At 42.1% G+C, this 21,023-nt stretch overlaps 1 long non-coding RNA gene across 1 annotated transcript; it reads right to left on the bottom strand.

Moving 5' to 3' along the window:
- Positions 1 to 381: 381 nt before the first annotated feature.
- Positions 382 to 1,439, bottom strand: LOC115202028 (uncharacterized). Its single transcript, XR_003879875.1, has 2 exons — positions 1,183 to 1,439; positions 382 to 861 (listed from the first exon to the last, which is right to left on the bottom strand). It is a non-coding gene; the product is annotated as an uncharacterized LOC115202028 (long non-coding RNA).
- Between the last annotated feature and the right edge of the window lie 19,584 nt (positions 1,440 to 21,023).

Below are 21,023 nucleotides of genomic sequence, written 5' to 3' on the forward strand. Positions count from 1 at the left end.
TAGAAGATGCTTGCATAGCGCTAAAGCTTACAGTTGTAGCCATGAAGGCTGCCAAAACTGGTTTATTGTCTATCAGCCTGTTGCATTATTACTAACCTGGTTATCTGTTTGTTTTTCTAAGTAATCGTTTGCATACTCAGCGTCAACTTGCACTCTTTCGGATGAATCTAAGAAGACAAATAAAGTTAAGTAAATATAAGGTGGGGGTGTGACTAACCGACAGATACATACAGATGCTCATCTCCCGGACAGGTTCTGTAAACACTCAGGACTACTGTTAAGATGGCTACCCGTCTCTCTGCGAACGGTCTTTCTGGCACCATAGAAGCCAATCTATAACGTAATGATTGTAGTGAGTGTGTTTGCGTGTGTGCCTTCTGCTTTTGAAACATTTAGAGAAGTGTATAAAACAGGTCTGAGATGATAATAATACTGTAATTATCAGGCTAGATCATAAATGAACAATTGTCCAGACAGAGGATTGAGTTTCCGAATTCCCGGTTTAATAACCCAACTCAACAAAGGCTACTGTTTGGCCGTAGCCCACGCCAAATAAATCAAGGATACCCGTATAAAACAACCGTGAACATCTCTTGTTAAGACCAGCAATGAGAGAGAAAAAATGGATAAAAATTGTCTTAAAATTGCGATGCTCCACCCCCTTGCCAACAACAACCCCCAGAATTGATACTTTTACCTGCATCATGAGGATGACCATCTTCACTGCAACATTTTGGGACTGTCTCATTGCTAATAGGAGCCACACAGCTGTAAGTGGAGTTGTAGTTCTTTTCCTCCAAATGGAGAGGTAGATCGGTGGTGAGATCAGGACTGCTGGTCTGGTTTAGTTCTTCTTCTCCCCTGTACAAGGTCAAAGTCACAGCACACTACCTGAGCCATTGTCACACTCTGTCACTTGAGGTTTGGAAACATCACGCACGCACGCACGCACGCACGCGCGCGCACGCACACACACACACACACACACACACACACACACACACACACACACACACACACACACACACACACACAGTAAAGAGTGAGGTTAAATTTAGGTGCCCTTCTTCTTTCCATCTTTATTCTCCACAGACCGAATAATCCTGTCGATTTTTAAATCTCTCTTCTGGATCTATTTGGCTTTGTCCATTGAGCACAAATGCATTAGTGTCTTCTCCATACCTTAAATATCCAGTTTTAAACACTCTCTCTGGAAAAGATAACGACTGTCCCACGATGCCATTCACCCGCTGAGTCTCAGACTTGACTGTGTGTTGGGAAGCACAGAGTACTGTGGACAGAGAGACACTCAATATCAACACAATAGCACAATAGCAGTATTCCAACAGTTGCACACTAAATCTCACAACACCTGGATAAGTGTTCAACATGTCAGTAACCACATCCATTTCAAATCAAATCAAATGTATTTATATAGCCCTTCGTACATCAGCTGATATCTCAAAGTGCTGTACAGAAACCCAGCCAAAAACCCCAAACAGCAAGCAATGCAGGTGTAGAAGCACGGTGGCTAGGAAAAACTCCCTGGAAAGGCCAAAACCTAGGAAGAAACCTAGAGAGGAACCAGGCTATGAGGGGTGGCCAGTCCTCTTCTGGCTGTGCCGGGTGGAGATTATAACAGAACATGGCCAAGATGTTCAAATGTTCATAAATGACCAGCATGGTCAAATAATAATAATCACAGTTGTCGAGGGTGCAACAAGTCAGCAACTCAAGAGTAAATGTCAGTTGACTTTTCATAGCCGATCATTGAGAGTATCTCTACCGCTCCTGCTGTCTCTAGAGAGTTGAAAACAGAAGGTCTGGGACAGGTAGCACGTCCGGTGAACAGGTCAGGGTTCCATAGCCGCAGGCAGAACAGTTGAACCTGGAGCAGCAGCATGGCCAGGTGGACTGGGGACAGCAAGGAGTCATCCTGTCAGGTAGTCCTGAGGCATGGTCCTAGGGCTCAGGTCCTCCGAGAGAGAGAAAGAAAGAAAGAGAGAAAGAGAGAATTACAGAGAGCATACTTAAATTCACACAGGACACCGGATAAGACAGGAGAAATACTCCAGATATAACAGACTGACCCTAGCCCCCCCGACACATAAACTACTGCAGCATAAATACTGGAGGCTGAGACAGGAGGGGTCAGGAGACACTGTGGCCCCATCCGACGATACCCCCGGACAGGGCCAAACAGGAAGGATATAACCCCACCCACTTTGCCAAAGCACAGCCCCCACACCACTAGAGGGATATCTTCAACCACCAACTTACCATCCTGAGACAAGGCCGAGTATAGCCCACAAAGATCTCCGCCACGGCACAACCCAAGGGGGGGCGCCAACCCAGACAGGAAGACCACGTCAGTGACTCAACCCACTCAAGTGACGCACCCCTCCTGGGGACGGCATGGAAGAACACCAATAAGTCAGTGACTCAGCCCCTGTAATAGGGTTAGAGGCAGAGAATCCCTGTGGAGAGAGGGGAACCGGCCAGGCAGAGACAGCAAGGGCGGTTCATTGCTCCAGAGCCTTTCCGTTCACCTTCACACTCCTGGGCCAGACTATACTCAATCATAGGACCCACTGAAGAGATGAGTCTTCAGTAAAGACAAAGGTTGAGACCGAGTCTGCATCTCATGGGTAGGCAGACTATTCCATAAAAATGGAGCTCTATAGGAGAAAGCCCTGCCTCCAGCTGTTTGCTTAGAAATTCTTGGGACAATTAGGAGGCCTGCGTCTTGTGACCGTAGCGTACGTGTCGGTATGTACAGCAGGACCAAATCGGAAAGATAGGTAGGAGCAAACCCATGTAATGCTTTGTAGGTTAGCAGTAAAACCTTGAAATCAGCCCTTGCCTTAACAGGAAGCCAGTGTAAGGAGGCTAACACTGGAGTAATATGATTAAATTTTTTGGTTCTAGTCAGGATTCTAGCAGCCGTATTTAGCACTAACTGAAGTTTATTTAGTGCTTTATCCGGGTAGCCGGAAAGTACAGCATTGCAGTAGTCCAACCTAGAAGTAACAAAAGCATGGATTAATCTTTCTGCATCATTTGTTGACAGAAAGTTTCTGATTTTTGCAATGTTACGTAGATGGAAAAAAGCTGCCCTTGAAACAGTCTTGATATGTTTTTCAAAAGAGAGATCAGGGTCCAGAGTAACGCCGAGGTCCTTCATGGTTTTATTTGAGACGACTGTACAACCAAGATTAATTGTCAGATTTAACAGAAGATCTCTTTGTTTCTTGGGACCTAGAACAAGCATCTCTGTTTTGACCGAGTTTAAAAGTAGAACGTTTGCAGCCATCCACTTCCTTATGTCTGAAACACAGGCTTCTAGCGAGGGCAATTTTAGGGCTTCACCATGTTTCATTGAAATGTACAGCTGTGTGTCATCCGCATAGCAGTGAAATTTAACATTATGTTTTCGAATGACATCCCCAAGAGGTAAAATATATAGTGAAAACAATAGTGGTCCTAAAACGGAACCCTGAGGAACATATATGATATTGCAATCTGATGCCGGACTGTAAATCACAATGACATTCAATCATGAGTTGATTTGTGCAGCACTTCTACAATGTAGTCGCCTAGAACAACACTATTGACTTGAGTATCACAGTTCTTCTTAGGTAATAACAGGCCCGATGTGTTGGTGAAAATCAGGAAACAAGGTTTTAGGACTGGTAGTTGAATATGCTGTCTGAAATTGAGTTCACATGGAAATACATTCTCTGAGCAAGGGAAAATCTTCCACCAAATGACTGTTTTATTTTCTTTCCAAAATCAAAATAAATCAAGGATCACTGAAAAGCACATGACAGAGGGATATTGAACAAGTTCCACTAGCTAAATAGGTGAGGCTCAAAGCTGTGCCCCACCTGTCCTGAATGATGGGTAGCCACTGTTCATGCCACGAGAGATACCGGATCCTGTAAAATTCTGTAGGTTTCAGAACGATAAAGTCAGAAACTGAGAGGTACCGGATCCTGTTCTCAAATTAAGCACTAGTTTTATTGTCACATCCTTTGAAGAGACATATGCTTACTGTATGTGGCATGTGGGCTCAATAAGCAATTAGTTTACCCAGGTTATTAGCTTAATGTACATAATGTATTTGTCCTTCTATAGTGTAAAACTGTAAAAATGGTATATAGTGTGGTCGGGAATTATTGGATCCCTTGATAAAGATGACTATATTTTATGCTCCAAAAATGTAACAATGTATTATTTTAATACTAACACAATTGTTCAGAGTAAGAGATTTTGTTTAACAAGTAATACAAAAAATCTTAAATAGATGGGGGTCACGATAATTGGATCTTCTGTTTTCAATACTCCTGTACCCTCCCCTTGCGAGGATAACGACACTGAGCCTTTCTATAAAATGTTTTATGAGATTGGAGAACACAATGGGAAAGATCTTAGACCATTCCTCAATACAGAATCTTTCCAGATCCTTGATACCCTTCGTCTGCTCTTATGGACTGCCATTTTTAATTCAAACCATAGGTTTTCAATGGGGTTCAAGTCCTGAGACGGAGATGGCCATTGCAAAATGTTGATTTTGTGGTCAATTAACCATTTCTTTGGGGATGATTTTGATGTGTGCTTGTGGTTATTGGCTTGCTGGAGGATTCACTTGGGGCCAAGTTCAAGCCTCCTGGCAGAGACAACCAGGTTTTTGGCTAAAACGTCCTGGTACTTGGTAAAGTTCATGATGCTTAACAAGGACCTTAACAAGGACCCAGGACAAGTGGAAGCAAAACTGAATAAGAGAGAAATCATTTGTAACGAGTTTGAATACCAGTCGGTATTCAATCACAAGGATAGGAATCAAAGGTGAAATAGGATCGGATTGGATTTCAGGTCAAGAGGTCAGGTCAACATCAAAGATCCACAACCATATTTTACAGTAGGGATGAGGAAATGTCTACATATGCATTGTTCTTTCAAAAGCCAAACCCAGCGCTGGTGTGCATGGTGAAAGAGTTCTATTTTCATGGCATATGAACCGTAGCACCGGTTTCAATCCAAGTGCCAATTCCGTTTAGCAAACTCCAGGCAGCACTACGGTCAGATGCCATGAAAATAGAGGTCTTTGGCCACGCACACCAATGGTGTGTATTATTTCTTTCATACAGTCTTTTTTGCTAATCTTTATCAAGGCATCCAATAATTCCCGAATCCCACCGTACATATGTGACTGTGAACACAGACTCCTTTCCTTTCCCATCAGTCTGTCACATTGTGTGGTCAGCGCTTCTCTGACAGATGTTACTAGCGGTTTGACCCCACTGAGAAGCGGCCTTGAACAGTCTTCTCTGTCAGATGTTACTAGCGGTTTGACCCCACTGAGAAGCGGCCCTGAACAGTCTTCTCTGTCAGATGTTACTAGCGGTTTGACCCCACTGAGAAGCGGCCCTAAACAGTCTTCTCTGTCAGATGTTAGTAGCGGTTTGACCCCACTGAGAAGCGGCCTTAAACAGTCTTCTCTGTCAGATGTTACTAGCGGTTTGACCCCACTGAGAAGCGGCCCTAAACAGTCTTCTCTGTCAGATGTTACTAGCGGTTTGACCCCACTGAGAAGCGGCCCTAAACAGTCTTCTCTGCGTACAGGAGTCCTTCTTTCACACACAGGCCTATGTGGTGAAATACCACTGCAATGAATACGTTCCACCGCAGCGAATAGTATAGTTCTCAATAATACTAAAGGTGTACTCATAACTGTTACAGTTGTCGGATCCATGTCAGCCTATCACACTGGAAAAAGGGAGGGTTATTCTGCATGGGTGGGTAGGCCTGAGAGTGTAACTGTATAGGGCTTTTCTAAAACATTGTTTTCATATTTTCTAAGCGAATGAGCTATGCAAATCGGTAAAGAGGAACATAACGTTCATCATCACCGATTTGCATACTAATTTGCTTAGAAAACGTGTTCTGCCTGTTTTTCAACAGAAGGAAGCCTCCAGTGTACATACACCAGGCACATGATAATAAAGTATGCATATGGTATAAACCTAATATGTTTATGTCTCACCCACACACCAAATTTTCATCTAAAATGGTTTAGGATCCTATTCACTAGCATTTTCCACTAGAATTCCACTACTTACTTAAAACTGAAATAGTTTCTACTCCATATGATATGCATGAGAGAAACCAACAATTTCTCAAATTCTAAACATTTTATTTGAATATTCTTATCGTGGTTCATGTTTTTGATGCCCAAAGACTATCTTACATGGAAAACAAGATGACTTAACAGGACCTTTAAAGAATCCTGAAAGGGGCAGTGCCCTGCCCCTAGCCCCCCTTTTGACCAATAAGATCTCCTCTGAAAAAGATATGTGAAAAGGGCTAATGTGATTGGTCAAAAGACCAATTTGTGGAAGAAATATCCGAATTGGGCTCCCAAACACAGCGTATGAAGGGCAGAACCAGTCTAACACTATTTTTTTTTTATAACAAGTAATTTCAAGTCCATGAACCAACAATAGTTGGTTGTATTCATGCAAATTATATGGGGTGGAAGCTACTGAAGTTTTAAAGAAGTATTTTTAATGTAGTCAATATATATTTTTTAAATAGACAAAGTCAAAATCTACAGAAGAAATTGCTGTGGATTGGAGGGAGGAGCCATGAAACAATGACAGTTGGTTGCATTCATGTAAGTCATATAGTGTGGAAGGTATTGACGTTTTAAATAAATATTTTTGACAAAATTATTTAAAATTCATAGAAAATAGAGAAACAAAAAAAATACAAAAGTAAGTGCAAAGCGATCAGTGCTTTTTGAGGTCGGTTCGGTTTCAGTTCGATGAATAAAACAATCACGATTTTCGAATTTGGTTTTGATAATTTGTTTAAACATTACAGTGCATTTGGGAAGTATTCAGACCCCTTGACTTTTCCACATTTTGTTTACCTTACAGCGGTATTCTAAAATGTATTAAATAATTTTTCCCCTCATCAATCTACACACAATACCCAATAATGACAAAGCAAAAACAGGTTTAGGCATTTTTGCAAATGTATTAAAAGTAAAAAACAGTAATACCTTATTTACATAAGTATTCAGACACTTTGCTATGTGACTCGAAATTTAGCTCAGGTGCATCCTGTTTCCATTGATCATCCTTGTGATGTTTCTACAACTTGATTGGAGTCCCCCTGTGGTAAATTCTATTGATTGGACATGATTAGGAAAGGCACACACCTGTCTATATAAGGTCTCACAGTTGACAGTGCATGTCAGAGCAAAAACCAAGCCATGAGGTCGAAGGAATTGTCCGTAGAGCTCCGAGACAGGATTGTGTTGAGGCGCAGATCTGGGGAAGGGTACCAAACAATTTCTGCAGCATTGATGGTCCCCAAGAACATCATTCTTAAATGGAAGAAGTTTGGAACCACCAAGACTCTTCCTAGAGCTGGCCGCTCAGCCAAACTGAGTAATCGGGGGAGAAGGGCCTTGGTCAGGGAGGTGACACTCTGAAAGAATCCCAGATGGTCACTCTGAAAGAAGTCCAGAGTTCCTCTGTGGAGATGAGAGAACCTTCCAGAAGGACAACGATCTCTGCAGCACTCCACCAATCAGGCCTTTATTGTAGAGTGGCCAGATGAAAGCCACTCCTCAGTAAAAGGCACATGACAGCCAGCTTGGAGTTTGCCAAAAGGCACCTAAAGGACTCAGACCATGAGAAACAAGATTCTCTGATCTGATGAAACCAAGATTCTCTTTGGCCTGAATGCCAAGTGTCATGTTTGGAGGAAACCTGGCACCATCCCTACAATGAAGCATGGTGGAGGCAGCAACATGCTGTGGGGATGTTGTTCAGCGGCATGGACTGGGAGACTAGTCAGGATCGAGGAAAAGATGAATGGAGCAAAAAGTGATCCTTGATTAAAACCTGCTTCAAAGAGCTCAGGACTTCAGACTGGGGCAAAGGTTCACCTTCCAACAGGACAATGACCCTAAGCACACAGCCAAGACAACGCAGGAGTGGCTTCGGGACAAGTCACTGAATTTCCTTGAGTGGCCCGGCCAGAGCCCGGACTTGAAACCGATCAAACATCTCTGAAGAGACCTGAAAATAGCTGTGCAGCAACTCTCCCCATCCAACCTGACAGAGCTTGAGAGGATCTGCACAGAAGAATGGGAGAAACTCCCCAAATACAGGTGTGCCAGGCTTGTAGTGTCATACCCAAGAAGACTTGAGGCTGTAATCACTGCCAAAGGTGCTTTAACAAAGTCCTGAGTAAAGGGTTTGAATACTTATGTAAATGTGATTTTTCATTTTTAATAAATGTGCAAAAATGATTAGAAACCTGTTTTTGCTTTGTCATTGGAGTATTGTGTGTAGATTGATGAGGAATTTCCAAAAAATACATTTTAGAATGTGGAAAAAGTCAAGGGGTCTGAATACTTTCCGAATGCACTGTAAATGCACCATGCATTATGTAGGTTGAATGCTGTATCAACATAGAATAAAACAATTAACAAAAGTCCCATGATGGTAGTAAACTATTGTATGTCCGTCTAACTGCCCTGAATACCTCTGCTGATTCTACAGCTATTGTGTGCAGTAATCATGTGCCTATGAACCAAGGTTATTGATGTGGTTTTGAGTAATAGTTTACGACACTTTTATTTTAAAACAGTATCCAAATCAATCGGATGTAGTGATCACAATATAGCAGCCATATCTAGGAAAAACAAAGTTCCAATGGTTGGGCCTAATATAGTGTATAAGAGGTCCTGCAATAAGTTTTGTAGTAAATATTTGTTGGTCTGTGGTGTGTAATGAGGAGCAACCAGATGCTGCACTTGACACATTTATGAAAACCAATTAAGAAAATTACTTTAAAAACTGTTAAATCCCAATGGATTGATGAGAAAAATAAAATATTATGGTTGAGAGGGATGAGGCAAAAGGAATGGCAAATAAGAATGGCTGCATAACCGATTGGCCAACATACTGCAAGTTGAGAAATGTTGTGCAAAAAGGCAAACTCAGCACCATAATTCATTGAATTCATTCTATTCATCACAAAACCCACATATATATTGCCAATTAGTGAAATTATTTTTTCACTGACAAGATTAGCAAACTTAGCCATGAAATGCCAGCAACAAACCCTGAAACTACACATCCAAGTATAACTGATCAAATTATGAAAGACAAGTGTTGTAATTTTGAATTCCGTAAAGTGAGTGTGGAAGAAGTGAAAATAAATATTGTTGTCTATCAACAATGACAAGCCACCGGGGTCTGACAACTTGGATGAAAAATGACTGAGGATAATAGCGGACGATATTGCCACTCCCATTTGTCATTTCTTCAAATCTAAGCCTACTAGAAAGTGTATGCCCTCAGGCCTGGAGGGAAGCAAAAGTCTTTCCGCTACCCAAGAATAGTAAAGCCCCCTTTACTGGCTCAGAGCTGTTACCAACAGCCTGTTACCAACCCTTAGTAAAACTTTTGCAAAAATGGTGTTTGACCAGATACAATGCTATTTTACTGTAAATAAATTAACAACAGACTTTCGGCATGCTTATAGGGAATGACATTCAACAAGCACGGCACTCACACAAATGACTGATGACTGGCTGAGAGAAATTGTATTTGTCAAATGCACCGAATACAACAGGTGTGGACCTTACAGTGAAATGCTAACTTACAAGCCCTTAACCAACAAGAGTTGGTTAAGAAAATAGTTACAAAATAAAATAAAAAGAGCAACAAAATAACAATGGTGCAGTTGTATAACTTTTTGTCTATCTAAGGTCCCATGCCAAACCTTTTCAGTCTCCTGAGGGGTCAATAGGTTTTGTCGTGCCCTCTTCCTGTCTTGATGTGTTTCGACCATGATAGCTTTTTGGCGATGTGGACACCAAGGAAGTTGAACCTCTCAACCTGCTCTACTACAGCCCCATCGATGAGAATGGGGACGTGCTCGGCCCTCAGTTTCCTGTAGCGCATGACCATCTCCTTTGTCTTGGTCACGTTGAGGGAGAGGTTGTTGTCCTGGCAACACACTGCTGATGCGGACGAACACGGCTGCCTTGACAACTGTAGAGCTATCAAGTTTGAGAACTACTTGCAACAACTTAAGAAGATGGTCTGTTCAGGGAGGAGGCGACTTGTGCAAAGTGTCTCAAGAAAATGCCTCTGCAGGGTGTTTCAGCATTTGGAATCTTACACGCTGAGTCCTTGTGACTCAAGACTGTATTGGACTTTCCGCACCACTACGAGGAGCGCATGAATGCATCTCAGTGCAAAGAGCAGTCTTGTTAAGCGAGCTATTGTACTTGAGGAGGACCATGGCACTCGTGTTGTGCTTACCATCTTGCACAGCCTGTAGCAAGCCCCATTTAGCTACAGCCAAGTTCACAAGCTGTATTAGTTTTGCAAACTATCTTGGCTGGTAAATCAAGAGACTGAACAGTGTGGAATTGGTGTTTTGTTTTTCTGCACAGGGCACACAGCGTTACTATGTTGTGCATTTTGTAAAAGAGAACACTGTTGAAGTTGTACCAGAGCAGTGGGTGGAGAAGAGAGACGGGGTGAGTTGATCAGTTAAATGGTTTACCCTTTTCAGCCAAAGAGATGGATAAATAGTTCACTTTAAACAGTGTCTCATATCTTGCCAGCGCAACAATGATTAAGAGAGGAAACCGGTCTGACAAAATAAACTCAGCAAAAAAAGAAACGTTCCTTTTTCAGGACCCTGTCTTTCAAAGATAATTCGTAAAAATCCAAATAACTTCACAGATCTTCATTGTAAAGGGTTTAAACTTCTTCAGGATTGGTGGGTCCCCTGCGGGACGCTTGAGCTAATGTAGGCTAATGTGATTAGCATGAGGTTGCAAGTAACAAGAAACTTCCCAGGACATGGACATATCTGATATTGGCAGAAAGCTTAAATTCCTGTTAATCCAACTGCACTGTCCAATTTACAGTAGCTATTACAATGAAAGAATACCATGCTATTGTTTGAGGAGAGTGTACAGTCTTGAACATGAAAAGTTATTAATAAACAAATTAGGCACATTTGGGCAGTCTTGATACAACATTTTGAACAGAAATGCAATAGATCCTTGGATGAGTCTAAAACTTTGCACATACACTGCTGCCATCTAGTGGCCAAAATCTAAATTGCACCTGGGCAGGCATAATGCATTAAGGCCTTTCTCTTGCGTTTCAAAGATCATAGTACAAAAAAATACAACATTTCTTTGTATTATCTTTTACCAGATCTAATGCTTTATATTCTCCAACATTCCTTTAACATTTCCACAAACTTCAAAGTGTTTCCTTTCAAATGGTACCAAGAATATGCATATCCTTGCTTCAGGTCCTGAGCTACAGGCAGTTAGATTTGGCTATGTCATTTTAGGCAATTTCTTTTTTAAAGGGGCCAATCCTTAAGAGGTCTGTTTCCCATGCTTGTTCAATGAACCATAAACAATTAATGAACATGCACCTGTGGAACGGTCATTAAGACACTAACAGCTTACAGATGGTAGGCAATTAAGGTCACAGTTATGAAAACTCAGGACACTAAAGATGCCTTTCTACTGACTCTGAAAACACCAAAAGAAAGTTGCCCAGGGTCCCTGCTCATCTGCATGAATGTGCCTTAGGCATGCTGCAAGGAGGCATGAGGACTGCAGATGTGGCCAGGGCAATACATTGCAATGTTCGTACTGTGAGACGCCTAAGACAGCGCTACAGGGAGACAGGACGGAAAGCTGATCGTCCTCGCAGTGGCAGACCACGTGTAACAACACCTGCACAGGATCGGTACATCTGAACATCACACCTGCGGGACAGGTACAGGATGGCAACAACAACTGCCCGAGTTACACCAGGAGCGTACAATCCCTCCATTAGTGCTCAGACTGTCTGCAATAGGTACATAATGTTTTAAAAGTTTCAAATCTGATAAACGAGCCTACTTTCTCAAAGTTCTGTTCCCACCAACTGTATGGGATGGACAGGAAAATATGTTAAGCGTGTACTGTAAATGTGGTAACGGTTTGACATCTGTGATATTCTCTGAAGTCGCAGATGCCGAGGACTTGAATGATGAGAAAAATTGGGACAGAGGAGCTGTGGGCCGGCTACTCCTTGAAGGGCAGGAAAGGGAAGAGGGGCCTTTAATGAGCTATCAATCTATGATGCTGTCACAAGTAAGCAAATGCACAAGTTTAGATAATTATTTTTTATTATTTAGTAGATAGTATTATTGGTCAAGTGATGGTAAGTCAATTGTGTATTTATAAAAATGTCAAATGAATTAAAATCAGTAACAAGGCAGTTAAACTAAATGTGAAATCCGACCACCTGTTATGATCTGAGACAGGATGAGGGAAAGTAGAAGGAGAGAGGTCTCATGGCCAAAACTGCCTAAGAGGGAAGAGGGGGACAATACCCAACCTCTGTCTCAGCCAGCATTGGTGGAAAAGTAATAATATGACATGGAATGTACCATTTCAATTTCTTTTCACAACATAGGAGAGTCCCTGAAAGCACACGCCAAGGCTACCTACCAAAAGGTAGATGACAACATAGCAGACGCTCTCAAACATGCACCAGCTCGGTAAGAGTAAGAGAAATGTATGATTAAAAAGAACACTATTATATATATATATATATATATATATATATATATATATATATATATATATATTAGTTTTCTTACTTCACCTTAATCCAGTCGGTCAGTATAGCTAAATTATTGTGCTTGTACAAATGGAATGTAGAAGGGAGTCGACGTTAAACCAGCATTTTGATCATTTGTTTACTGAAAATAATGACCAATTTGTGTTATTGTGACTTCAAGGAGCGGGTTGAGGAAGCGACAGTGGATGAGGATAGAGCAGCAGCACCTGAATAAACATAACATAGTTTATTCACTTTTAGCTTTAAGCAGTTTTACAGTTCTTGATTGGAGTGCAGTGTTCATGTTTTTACTGACTTGTTATTTTTTGAGCTAATTGCTGTGATTTTGATTCCGAATCTATTGTGATACAGTTTAAGTTAAAAAAAAAAGAAAAAAAGAAAAAAAAAGAAAAGAGAACTTATTTTCTGGATTTTTACATATTTCGTCAGTGGACACCTACTGACAGGATACTGTGTATATGTTCAGGGTAGAGTAAATGACGTGTCTTATAATGTCATTAGATATTCAGGGGCCCCTTCATTTCAACGTCCTGAAGTGACTTGGGACGTAACTTGTGTCAACTCACACCACAGGTACACCTAGGAGACGTTATATAAAAACATTTTTAGGTCAACGTTGCTAAATGCCAGAAGGTACATTGAGAACCCTACAAAATGCTGTTTCTGGCAACGTAACTTTCGTCAGTGGGTACCTAAAGTACCAACAAGGCAAGTACTTGTGCATGTTCAAGGAAGAGTCAAGGACAACTCTTACAACGTTACTGAATATTGTTATTTAGCTGTTTAAAATCCACCACATTACTACATCCTCCAGCTCCGTCTTCACCCTAATCATAACTGAAAGGGGAAAATAATGGCTATAATAACACAATGTGATCTTATAGTTTTACATAGAATAGTTTCAGTACACACAGGTTGTTGGTGGCACCTTATTTGGGGAAGACGGGCTTGTGGTAATGGCTGGAGCGGAATTTGTGGAATGGTTTTCATGTGTTTGATCGATGCCATTCCATTTACTCCGTTCCATTCATTATGAGCCGTACTCCACTGCTTCAGAGATAGCGTTATAAAAATACTTTTTCAACACAGTAAATCAACTAAAACATAGCAGGCAATAAAGCACACAGTGTAGGTGTTCAAGTTAGAATCTATTATAAAAGTACATTCTTCCAGCTCCTCTACATGAAAATATAATAGTCACAACTTTGTTTTGACTGCTCATGGTAACGTTAGCCATTTCACGCCTCATTAGCTATCAAAGTAAACATTCAGAACGTTTAGCGCCATGTAGGTAGCCAGCATTATGATACAAAATACATTAAGATACTGAGATATAAAAATATTGGAGTCTGATTTTCACACAGTTTGATCCATATGCATTTAGAAGGCACTTTATACAGTTAGACTTCTATGAGGATTATGACGTTATATCACAAAAAGGAGCTGAGCTCAACTTTCTACATACCGTCTTCGCCATAGTCATAAATGAAAGGTAACTCATATGGCGGCAATGGTGCATAAAAGCCTTGAATAGAGACAACATCTTGGAACTTATTCCCTTTAGAATGAGAATATCATATTTTGACGAACTTCATACAAGTACATACAGGTGAAAACTGCTCCTGCTACATGTACAGACATATATTTACAGTTTGTGAGTGTGTGATATGGGGGTTGGAGACATGGTTTTGGGAAACAGCTTGGAGATTTAACGATGCTCAGACTAAGGTTCGAACAATGAACTGAAGATGCTTTTGAGAAACCGGGCCCTGGCTGTTGTTGAAATTAACCCACTACTATAGTGTACTTTGTGTGTCTACTTCCTCTGGCTGAGTCTACCTTTAAACTTAATGTGCTTCTTCTTGAGCCACTCCTTTGTTGCCTTGGCCGTGTGTTTTGGGTCATTGTCATGCTGGAATAACCATCCACGACCCATTTTCAATGCCCTGGCTGAGGGAAGGAGGTTCTCACCCAAGATTTGACCGTACATGGCCCCGTCCATCGTCCCTTTGATGCGGAGAAGTTGTCCTGTCCCCTTAGCAGAAAAACACCCACAAAGCATAATGTTTCCACCTCCATGTTTGATGGTGGGGATGGTGTTCTTGGGGTCATAGGCAGCATTCCTCCTCCTCCAAACACGGCGAGTTGATGCCAAAGAGCTCCATTTTGGTCTCATCTGACCACACACTTTCACCCAATTGTCCTCTGAATCATTCAGATGTTCATTGGCAAACTTCAGACGGGCATGTATATGTGCTTTCTTGAGCAGGGGGATCTTGCGGGCGCTGCAGGATTTCAGTCCTTCACGGCGTAGTGTGTTACCAATTGTTTTCTTGGTGACTATGGTCCCAGCTGCCTTGAGATCATTGACAAGATCCTCCGGTGTAGTTCTGGGCTGATTCCTCACCGTTCTCATGATCATTGCAACTCCACGAGGTGAGATCTTGCATGGAGCCCCAGGCCGAGGGAGATTGACAGTTCTTTTGTGTTTCTTCCATTTGCAAATAATCGCACCAACTGTTGTCACCTTCTCACCAAGCTGCTTGGCGATGGTCTTGTAGCCCATTCCAGCCTTGTAGGTCTACAATCTTGTCCCTGACATCCTCGGAGAGCTCTTTGGTCTTGGCCATGGTGGAGAGTTTGGAATCTGATTGATTGCTTCTGTGGACAGGCGTCTTTTATACAGGTAACAAACTGAGATTAGGAGCACTCCCTTTAAGAGTGTGCTCCTAATCTCAGCTCATTACCTGTATAAAAAGACACCTGGGAGCCAGAAATCTTTCTGATTGAGAGGGGGTCAAATACTTGTTTCCCTCATTAAAATGGCAATCAATTTATAACATTTTTGACATGCGTTTTTCTGGATTTTTTTGTTGTTATTCTGTCTCTCACTGTTCAAATAAACCTATCATTAAAATAATAGACTGATAATTTCTTTGTCAGTGGGCAAACGTACAAAATCAGCAGGGGATCAAATACTTTTTCCCCCTCACTGTACACACTACCGTTCAAAAGTTTGGGGTCACTTAGAAATGTCCTTGTTGTTGAAAGGATGAGGGCCTTCTAGGCAGAGTTGCAAAGAAAAAGCCATATCTCAGACTGGGCAAAAGAACACAGACACTGGACAGAGGAACTCTGCCTAGAAGGCCAGCATCCCGGAGTCGCCTCTTCACTGTTGACTATGAGACTGGTGTTTTGCGAGTACTATTTAATGAAGCTACCAGTTGCAGACTTGTGAGGCATCTGTTTCTCAAACTAGACACGCTAATGTACTTGTCCTCTTGCTCAGTTGTGCACCGGGGCCTCCCACTCCTCTTTCTATTCTGGTTAGAAACAGTTTGCGTTGTTCTGTGAAGGGAGTAGTACACAGCGTTGTACGAGATCTTCAGTTTCTTGGCAATTTCTCGCATGGAATAGCCTTCATTTCTCAGAACAAGAATAGACTGACGAGTTTCAGAAGAAAGTTATTTGTTTCTGGACATTTTGAGCCTGTAATCGAACCCACAAATGCTGATGCTCCAGTGTTACGGATACAGGTATCCTGTGTATCCTGTGTGTTTCTTGTCTCTCCTTCTCTCCTTCTCCCCTCACAGGTGACAATCATCATTCCCCCAATCAGTCATCAATCAGTCCCCAAACAGAAGACACCTGCACCTTTTCATTTACCCTATCACAGTCCCTTTCCCTTTGTTTAAAACCCCAGTCAGTTGTTTTCTTAACAGATCATTCTCTCTGTAACTCATTCTCGCTCTCTTTCTGTATTGATCTCGCTTTTGTTTTGTAACTACATGTCACATTTGTCCGGTTATCCTGTGAGTGTTGTTTGACTGTTTGTTTGGTGGGAAAAGTGGGTACCAAGACAAGTCGCCCATGGGCATACATTACCCGTATGAATACTTTGTCTAAGTACCCTAGTTAGAACTGGGCGGACCACCCACTGTATTTTTGGTTAGTTAGCTAGCTGTTCTTGAAGTAGGCTAGTCTAGTTTAGGGGTGTTTATGGATTATTGTTTCTTTGCTTGGGTCCAGCTCAGCCCCTTTTCTCACACCCCATTACCGTGTGTTTATAAATAAACCATTAGTTTGACGGTAGATTGTAGTTGTCTGTGGTTATTTGTTCTCACTGTTACTTTTTCACTATTATAATTTGCATGATTTATGTTATGGGTCTCGTTGCCATCCCCCCTAGACTGCTGGGCCAAAGAGTATTCGTAACATCCAGATAGTCAACTAGTCTAAAGATGGCCAGTTGTATTGCTTCTTTAATCAGAACAACAGTTTTCAGCTGTGCTAACATAATTGCAAAAGGGTTTTCTAATGATCAGTTACAATAGTCATTTACAACATTAACAATGTCTACACTGTATTTCTGATCAATGCGATGTTATTTTAAATGGACCAAAAAAATTGCTTTTCAATCGAAAACAAAGACATTTCTAAGTGACCCTAAACTTTTGAACGGTGGTGTACATACATTCTAACAGTGTTTCATGTGGGGCCCAATGCCCATACCTTAGTCATTTGTGTGACACAAAGCATTACACAGTGTCTATCATATTCACACCCCTTGGACTTTTTCACATTTTGTTCTGTTACAAAGTGGGATTTAAATGGAATTAGATTTTTTTGTAATTGATCTACACAAAATACTCCATAATGTCAAAGTGAAAAGAAAACGCTATGAATGTTCAACCCCTTTGTTAGGGCTCCTGAGTGGCGCAGAAGTCTAAGGCACTGCATCTCAGTGCTAGAGGCGTCACTACAGACACCCTGGTTTGATCCAGGCTGTATCACAACTGTCTGTGATTGGGAGTCCCATAGGGCGTCGTCCGGGTTTGGCCAGTGTAGGCCGTCATTGTAAATTAGAATTTGTTCTTAACTGACTTGCCTAGTTAAATAAAGGTTAAATAAAAATACGAATTCTTTATGTCCACCGTCACCTAATCTAAAGCCTTATTATGAATAGGCCTAACCAGACATTGAGAATGGAAACCATTTATGAGAGTCACATGTATTTCTTGCAATAATGTGAGGTTAGTCATGTTATCTGATGTCTTGATTTTTGATTACCTGTGAAAGAATATAACCATGTTTGTGGTCGAATGCAAACCTCTTGTTGTGCCTAGCCCAGTAGCCTAGAATGCTCTGTATAATAATGTATTTAGGCTAGGTCTACTAATCGAAACTTACAACTACAATGTGATAACGAGGTAAAGACAGATTCAGGTTGGATATTCAATGGATATTCGACTGTAGTTTTCTTCACGTCCACCAACAGCAGTTAGGGACCGTCAACATAGTGACAAATGGTGGAATTCTCCCAGTGGCCAGTCCGCTATTGCTTTCAACCATCTAAAACAGTGGTGGGGGACATCCGGCTGTCACGACTTCCGCCGAAGTCGGTCCCTCTCCTTGTTCGGGCGGCGTTCGGCGTCACCGGCCTTCTAGCCATCGCCGATCCACTTTTCATTTTCCATTTGTTTTGTCTTTGTCTTACACACCTGGTTTCAATTCCCCAATTACTTGTTCATTATTTAAACCTCTGTTCCCCCATGTTTGTTTGTGAGTAATTGTTTGTATGTAATACGGTCTGTTATTGTGGGCTCGCATTATTGCGTTGTATTTGTTTGTATTTTGAGTAAATACATTTTTGACTCATATCTGCTGTCCTGCGCCTGACTCCTCCACACCAGCTCACACAGACTTTATTAAAGAATTACTCACCTGAAATGGAGTCAGCAGGAGCAGACAACCCCCCAAATATGCCTCTTTGGCTCTCACCTTCTTGCGACTCAATTACCACCCTATCGACGGGGGGGGATTGTGAGATAAATCTCCTGGTAGACGCAGCACTTCCCAGGAGTCACGTGTATCCTCTGTCACAGGAGGAGACGGCGGCTATGGAAACATATGTCTCCGAATCCCTGGGGCAGGGATACATTCGGCCCCCCACTTCACCTGCCTCCTCGAGTTTCTTTTTTGTGAAGAAGAAGGATGGAGGTCTGCGCCCGTGTATTGACTATTGGGGTATCAATCAGATTACAGTGAGGTACAGCTACCCACTGCCTCTCATTGCCAGTGCGATCGAGTCTATGCACGGGGCACGCTTCTTCAGCAAATTGATCTCAGGAGCGCTTACAACCTGGTGCGTATCCGGGAGAGGGACGAGTGGAAGACGGCATTTAGTACCACCTCCGGGCACTATGAGTACCTCGTCATGCCGTACGGGTTGATGAATGCTCCATCCGTCTTCCAGGCCTTTGTTGATGAGATTTTCCGGGACCTGCACGGGAAGGGTGTAGTGGTGTATATCGACGACATTCTGATATACTCCGCTACACGCGCCGAGCATGTGCTTGGTCGACTGTTGGAGCATGACCTGTACGTCAAGGCTGAGAAATGTCTGTTCTTCCAACAGTCCGTCTCCTTCCTAGGGTAGCGCATTTCCACTTCAGGGGTGGAGATTGAGAGTGACCACATTTCAGCCGTGCGTAATTGGCTGACTCCCACCACGGTAAAGGAAGTGCAGCGGTTTCTAGGGTTTGCCAAGACAGGGAATTTTTACGAGGACTAAATGTCAGGAATTGTGAAAACTGAGTTTAAATGTATTTGGCTAAGGTGTATGTAAACTTCCGACTTCAACTGTAGATGTCCTAACCGACTTGCCAAAACAATAGTTTGTTAACAAGAAATGTATGGAATGGTTGAAAAACGAGTTTTAATGACTCCAACCTTAGTGTATGTAAACTTCTGACTTCAACTGTAGCTGTTCCTTTTGTCCAGGGGTGAAGGGGCAGGGTGGCGTGCAATAGAGATTGCATCATCTGCCGATCTGTTGGGGTGGTAGGCAAGTTGGAGTGGGTCTAGGGTTTCTGGGATAATGGTGTTGATGTGAGCCATGACCAGCCTTTCAAAGCACTTCATGGTTACAGACGTGAGTAGTACGGGTCAGTAGTCATTTAGGCAGGTTACCTTAGTGTTCTTGGGCACAGGGCCTATGGTGGTCTGTTTGAAACATGTTGGTATTACAGACTCAGACAGGGAGAGGTTGAAAATGTCAGTGAAGACACTTGCCAGTTGGTCAGCGTGTGCTCGGAGTGCATATCCTGGTAATCCGTCTGGCCCTGCGGCCTTGTGAATGTTGACTTGTTTAAAAGGTCTTACTCACATCGTCCGGAACAGCTGATGCTCCCATGCCTGTTTCAGTGTTACTTGCCTGGAAGCGAGTATAGAAGTTATTTAGCTCGTCTGGTAGGCTCGTGCCACTGGGCAGCTCTCGGCTGTGCTTCCCTTTGTAGTCTGTAATAGTTTGCAAGCCCTGCCACATCCAACGAGAGTCGGAGCCGGTGTAGTATGATTCGATCTTAGTCCTGTATCATTTAAAAAAAAAATACTTATCTGACCCATCTCTCCCTCTCTCTGCAGTTTCACACTCACACTTCTGTCTCATTGCGTCTTACCCTTCTCGTTCTGTTCTTTTTTTTCTCTAACTGAGTTTCGTACACATTTGCAAGAGCCCAATCTCGCTCTTTCATTCTTTTCTTTCCGTGTCATTCATTCAGTTTTATTTCCCTGTCAGATTCAGAATTGATCGATTACATTGATCAGGTGAATTGAAAGCTTTGATTTTATATCATGTTTATTAATTTGATAATTCATTGTAATTCATGTTTGATGATTTCTGCTCACTCTGACCTCATTCTGTCTTTTTCTGTGCCTTTGTTTTTGATCCTTTCCCCCAATCTCTCCATCCTTCTCGTTTGCTGTCCATCTCTACAGCTCCTCCCGATGTCCACACCTTTTGCCCCCTTCCCTCTCGGCCCGACCACTTCAAAACATTACGTGACCACACTTGATTTCTTCTTTTCTCATTCTGCATTCCACTTCCTCTTTAAGCAGGACTAAATATTTCCATTGATGATCTTGCTTCCTGTTTTTTCACTATTGAGAATTGACCAAGCAAACAGTTATCTTCATCATTTTGGTTTTGTTCAGAAGTTTGTTCAAGAGGATTCAGACTCCTGAGGATGGACATAGTCATTCCAATCCATTCCAACTTTGTATATTGTTCCAACTGATGAAACAAACAGACACAATCAGTTGTCAGTTTTTAGATATTAATGTTCTCTGTGGGCTGGGCCTGGCGACCACACAACTCAGCCACTGAAGCACTAGAGATTAGACAGACAACTGACGGGGTTATATAATCTATAGTTCTGCTTTATGACTTGAGTTGATGAGAACTAAAGTGAATTGGCCATACAGTGGTTATTGACCTCTTCCGTGTGTGCTGTTGTTCAGGAATGTAGAGAACGTTGGAAAGCTTTG

The sequence above is a fragment of the Salmo trutta genome, chromosome 11 (genome assembly GCF_901001165.1).
Source record: "Salmo trutta chromosome 11, fSalTru1.1, whole genome shotgun sequence".
NCBI lineage: Eukaryota > Metazoa > Chordata > Actinopteri > Salmoniformes > Salmonidae > Salmo > Salmo trutta.